The sequence below is a fragment of the Pteropus alecto genome, unplaced genomic scaffold (assembly GCF_000325575.1).
Source record: "Pteropus alecto unplaced genomic scaffold, ASM32557v1 scaffold196, whole genome shotgun sequence".
NCBI lineage: Eukaryota > Metazoa > Chordata > Mammalia > Chiroptera > Pteropodidae > Pteropus > Pteropus alecto.
In genome coordinates, this window is record NW_006439717.1 from 5,822,929 (window position 1) to 5,828,216 (window position 5,288).

A 5,288-nucleotide genomic window follows, 5' to 3' on the forward strand; every position below is an offset into this window, starting at 1 on the left:
TCTTGAAGTCCCCAAATCCTATCTGTCAGGCCCTCTAAGGGCCTTCATCAAACCTCTTACTTTAAGGGTTTGATAGAACTCTTAGGGCTCCAAGGAACGTAGTTTGCTTTGGACAGTCTAAAGTTTAGCAGAAGAAGGAGGGGACTATTTTCTTCTGGAAATGCTCTCTTCTTTCGCACATCTTTCTCCCTTGCTTCTGTCTATCTCTTTGGCTTCTCAGTTTTGAAGTTTCCTTTCTATTGTCATTCAAACCTAAACAAACTCACCATCTTCCCCCACTGAACATGACCCTGCTTTTAAGCTTATTAATAACCCAGCCTCTACCCATCTCTCCAGTGTCATCCAAGCCTTCACCACTGCTCTGTCTTTATACCTCATACTGCAGCCAAACTGAATATATTTCAGTTTCTCAGAGTCACCATACTTGCACTCACCTCCTCATTTTATACATGATGTTCCCTCTGCCTAAAACGCTAAAAACACACATGCGTACATCTTTTTCTAGGCTAGTTCATCTTTCATGTGCCTCTTCTAGGAAGACTTCCTGACTCAAACCTCTCTCTCCTCCAACCACACGGCTTGTTCCTGCTATGTCCTACCAGAGCACTCTGGACTACTCGCTTTATTGCAATTGTCATACACACTGTGAAGTGCTTGTCAGAGTGAAATCAATTAAATTGCTCCTTCTGAAAAATGAATTTTCTGAAAAGTAAATTAAGGGAAGCTCTGAGAAACAGCTCCAAGAAACACACTGTTGTGTGCTCTGTGAGGATGTTTTTGAGGATGTTGTTCATCATTTTTCCAGAGCCTTCTTCATGATGACAGGGGGTGGAGTGCTTCTTTCTGCTCTTCTATTTAGCAATGGTTGTACTTCTCCAAATAGGATTGTTTTTATCTGAGACTCATTTTCAATTGTGTAAGAATTATGTAACCCTTGTTGTGTTGGCTGCTAGAAACCTGAAAGCTAAATTGTGTCTCACTCTTTCTGGGATGAATTTTAGGAATCTGTCTCATTTCTGTTTCTCATTTCATATCTACTTTCATATGGCAACATCAAGTTAATTTGCTATATGTTATTGTTGCATAATTGTAAGTGGACTTAAATCTTTTCTTGGAATAAGTTCAGATATAATTAATCAAATAAAGAAATAAAGTGATAAAGGAATAGAAACCTGGACAGAGAAAAGTAGTATCTAAATGGGGAATGGGCGTACCAGTTAGTATACTTTAATTTGCAAGTCACTTAAACCCCAAACAGGCTTAAAAGATAACAACGAAATATTAATTTAATCTTAAAAGTTCAGTGGTAGTTTGTTTTTAGGTAGAGTTTGATTCAGTGGCTCAAAGAAGATCCAAAAAAGTAGAGACTATGTTTGGTTTACTGTTGAATTTCCAGCGAAGAGGTACATTAGTGCTCAACAAATATTTTTTGAATTTATTGTTATGGAATTCCTAAAAGTTCCTGAAATATCCCAAGACCTGACCTGGGTCACATGCTCATCTCTGAACCAATCTTCTTATCAGGGGGATCCAGAGCTCTAATTTTCCAAGTCTGGGTCTCATGACCTAAGAGTACAACCAGAGATGAGCCTCCAAGGAATCCACTGACAGTTAGGAAAGGTGGTTCCCCGAGGAAAATCTGGGCCATTACAAAGAAGGAGAAACAGATCCTGTACAGACAAAACAACAAATATGCACATCAGTAGACTATTAAGAAAGTGATGCTTGACTTAAATTTTAAAGGATAAGCACCTAATAGGGCTGTTATCAGTGGGTAACATTCTAGGTGTGTTGAAAGTACAGAAGCATAGACTAGTTGGATGCTTTCGAAGAACTATAAATAATTTAATAGGGTTAGAGCAAACAAGGGTGGAGAGTGGTAAGAAAAGAAACCAGAAAGATAGGCAGACTGCAAATACGAGGCACCTTGTAGGCTAATGCAAGGAGGGTGCGCTCAATCCAGAAAGTTCTGGGAAGCCTCTGTAGTATTTCAAGCAAGAGAACATGCCTTCTAGTTCAGCCTAAGCAGGTCATTACAGGGTCAAGACTGATTCACCCTGGAAACACTGAATGGGGCTGAGTCTGCAGCTCAGGGAAAAGAGTCCAGATGTGGGCAAACACAGGAAACAGGGACCAAGCAAAGCCTAGAAATCAAACAGCCTGCCAACACCATCAGGTTCTTGCTTTTTTAAAGCCCAAGCTTGTGGCTTAAACTGTTGTGAACTCTTCATCTTCACGTGAAAAATAGGCTTCAGTGAGCCAAGAGGCATTCATAGCATGACTTGGTTGGGTTTTGCATTCATTTGCTGAAGTATTGCATTCATTTGCCATAACAAAGAACCACAAACTGGGTGCCTTAAACAACAGAAATCCATTGTCCCACAGTTCTGGAGGATAGAGGTCTGAAATCAAAGTGTCCTTGGGGTTGATTTCTTCTGAGGGGTGTGAGGAAGAACCTGTTCCACGTCTCTCACCTGGCTTCTGGTGGTTCTTGCACTTGTAGACGTACCACCCCTATCTCTACCTTCATCTTCACTTGGTGTTCTCCCTGTGTCTGTTACCAAATTTTCCCTTTTTATAAGGACTCCTGTCATATTGGATTAGGGCTTACCCTAGTGATTTGTTTTAACCTGATTATCTCTGTAAAGACCCTATCTCCAAATAAATTACATTCTGAGGTATTGGAGGAGAAGATTTCAACATATGAATCTTTGGAGGACACAATTCAATGCATAAAGGTATCATTTTCAAAAAAGATATATTTATTATCAAGTCTTTAAAAGAAAAGTAGACATTGCTTAAGTGAATTGATTTATTTGTAAAAGGCATGGTATTGTGTTGGTTTGTAAAGACAAAGAAAATAATACTATTAATATAAAAAAAATCCAGAAGCAGCCCAATAGACCACAATGAAGAATTTTTTCAGATTAAATTTAAAAAACGGTTCTTTTCTAACTTGTAAAAATTTGCATGGAGGCTAGTGTAGAGAGGCATGGTTGTGAGAAGATGCCTTATAAACTGGCCTTATATAAACTTCATCTATTGAGTCTTTTCTGCCCACTAAGCATTTAATCCTCCCAACAGTCCTGTGAGGCGGATACTATTATCCTCATTTACAAATGAAAAACATAAGCATCCCCTCAAGGTTAACTACATTATTCTAGGCTACATTTGATAAGCAGTGGGGCTGAGATTTGAATTCAGACTGTCTGGTAGCAAGTCATCACATGTACCACCCCAAGTGATTTTCTGAGAGTCCTGGTTGAAGACCAAGTGTGCACTTACATTGAGTACATAAGATGCTGCCCATGCACTTGTCCAAAGAGGCAATAAGCCTCGTGAAGGAACAATTGTGCATGCCCTAAGGTCCCCGACATGTTTGCTCCGTGTATAGTAAATGCTCAATAAACAAAACCTTTCTAAAGCCACCACAGACTATTTCTTCTTACATGAAATTCACTTCTCATCATTACAAAGTAGCATTTCCCCTCAATTAATAAGGAGATCCAAGTGTAGGCTTTATAAATATTCTTTTCAGGAGCGTCTCCATACCCAACTCTGCCTGCTACTAATGCCTACAGGTCCACTGAAGTGGCTGTCTCATGAAGATACTGCTGTAAGACTTCAGTGATTCCATCCTCCATTGATTCTGTTCCACCAGGTCATTCAATTTGTTGGGAAATTGCTTTCATTTAAAGGTCTTGATTGAGACAATAGACAGATAAGAACTCAAAGATATGAACATGAAGAGTAGGCTCTTTGCCCTTAAAAGTACTGATTTTCACTGCCTCCGTGGCTCGAACAAATCATTTTTTCAGTCTTCTTGGGCAGTTCTGGAGTTTAGTTTAGAAGCTACAAGTTTATAACCTAATGGAAGCATTTGTGACTCTGGTGAGATAAACAGACACAACTTAAAAAAGCAAACTCCAATAAAATGCTGAGGAGCAAGACAGCCTAGGTTGTTTTGCCCGGATTCCCATCAGTTACAAACACCACTGAGCAAGTAGAGTTATTTCAAAAGCAACAGCCTTGTTTCCTGAGTGATTTGTGCTCAGAGGATTAGGAAATCAGCCTGTGTATATAGAGAGTAGAGAGATTCTACAGTGCAGGGGGATCTGAGTCAGCACAGGGCGAGGCTAAACATTTCCCTAGATTTGAACCATTTTTCTCTTTTTGCCTTTAGGTGTTATTTCCTTACATATTCCTTTTCATCTGCTCAATTTTTGCTGAACAGTCCCTTGTTTCACTCGCAATAAAAATCAAGGCGACCTGGAGCTCTGAAAAAGAAATGTGAAATTTGCGGTTTTGATTTTTCTTAAAAGAATAAAAATTGCATGGATCAATACTCTCCCCACTCTCCTGCCCACAGACACCCACACACATCCTCATCCTCCTGGGAGATAACACAGTATCCCAGAGGACTGTGGAAGGGGTTGAGAGATAGAGAAGCCCCAGCTCTGCAGTGACACTTGTCAAGTTGGGGTTAGCAGCTGCCTGGGGTCTGCTCTCTGCAACATGGGGTGTGTTGGGGTGGGGGCGGGGGGAGAATAGTACTCCCACACCACGAGACTCGACTGATCAAGAACGGGGAAGAGCCAGAAGTTCCATGGTGACACAAATGTCATGGCAGAACTAAAAACGGCCTGAGTTCTAGTTAATTCTGCGCTAATGTGCCTAAGAGCCCAGCCCTGGAAATTTGGCATACTGAAACATGGACAGTAGTTTGATCAAATTAATACTTCGAACAGTACTTGAAGTGGGCCATGCTAACTTGGGTCCGGCTCTGGCATTGGAGTGGGCTAAGGTTTTCACGTGCACTCCCCACACTTGGAGGTTTTCTTTGAGATGAACAGGAGCGTCGAGGAGAGGAAGGGACTGCATTAGAGGCTGAATCTTTGACTTCGTGCTCGGAGGAGGACACAGCCCAGCCTATGGGATTACACAGATAGGATCGAGTCCAATTGGGTCCCCGGCGAGACGAGGCGCGCCGGAAGGAATCTAAGAGTTTAATTAACTAACCCCCCTCCCCCCTCCACACACACACCAAAGGAAAAGAAACCCAAATAGGCAACCCCCAAACCGTTTGATCAGAGGAAATTGGGTTTGTCTTTTATTTTCCCCTTCACCCTTCATGTCTTTCAATAGACGAGGCGCCGGAAGGAATCTAAGAGTTTAATTAACTAACCCCCCTCCCCCCTCCACACACACACCAAAGGAAAAGAAACCCAAATAGGCACCCCCCAAACCGTTTGATCAGAGGAAATTGGGTTTGTCTTTTATTTTCTCCC